General features: G+C 43.3%; 1 pseudogene; it reads right to left on the bottom strand.

The window, feature by feature from the left end:
• On the bottom strand, window positions 1-753 carry LOC103884539 (annotated as a pseudogene).

The raw sequence follows: 753 nt of genomic DNA, 5'->3' as shown, positions 1-753 counted from the left end.
TCAGTTAAAACTCCGTTTGTGGCCCCCACTTCTTGATCGATTTCTATTCCACTTTGTCTTCTACCACCTTGTCAACTTCCTGAGTGACGCCCTCAGACTGACCACCTGACCCACCTGACCAGCCACTCCTCTGTCTGGAATTAGAAGATGTTTCCATCATAATATTCTTCAACTTCAGGTAATTTAGCTGGCACTCAGACTATCCAGCCGGAATCATGCCACTCTGCCTGTAGCCTTTCTGACTCAGTTGGAGGAATATCAAAGCAAACACCCATATTTCCTTTCAGGAGGCACACTGGTAATCTGAGACACTGCATTACTACTCAGCTTTCTGTTAAGTTCTTTCCAAGCACAGCTGACATCCTGTATTTCCTCTAGACTTTCCAGAGTCATGATCACAAAACCCTTATCAGAGTTGATTAAAGATCATGGTTCAAAGCTTGATACGCCAGAAATGTGGGCTAAAGTTGAAGCCAATGCATCCATCGCCCCTTTCTCTTCTATCAGTATCTGAGCTGATGGTTGGAAAAAATCAACAGCAGCATAAGAAATGGAAGCCAGAGACCTTACGGCATCCATGCTTTTAAATTTAACTAAATCCATTGTAGAAGGAATACCTACATGTTTAAAAGTAATTCCTGTTTTTTGTTCCACGTATCTTAGTTGACCTCTTTCTCTTGGTTGATAAAAACATATACAAGCCGAGCGCGGTGCCTCACGCCTGTAATCCCAGCACTTTGGGAGGCTGAAGTG

The sequence above is a fragment of the Papio anubis genome, chromosome 3 (assembly GCF_008728515.1).
Source record: "Papio anubis isolate 15944 chromosome 3, Panubis1.0, whole genome shotgun sequence".
Classification (NCBI taxonomy): Eukaryota; Metazoa; Chordata; class Mammalia; order Primates; family Cercopithecidae; genus Papio; species Papio anubis.
Note: the sequence above shows the minus strand (reverse complement) of the source record. Positions and strands in the feature narration are given on the sequence as shown.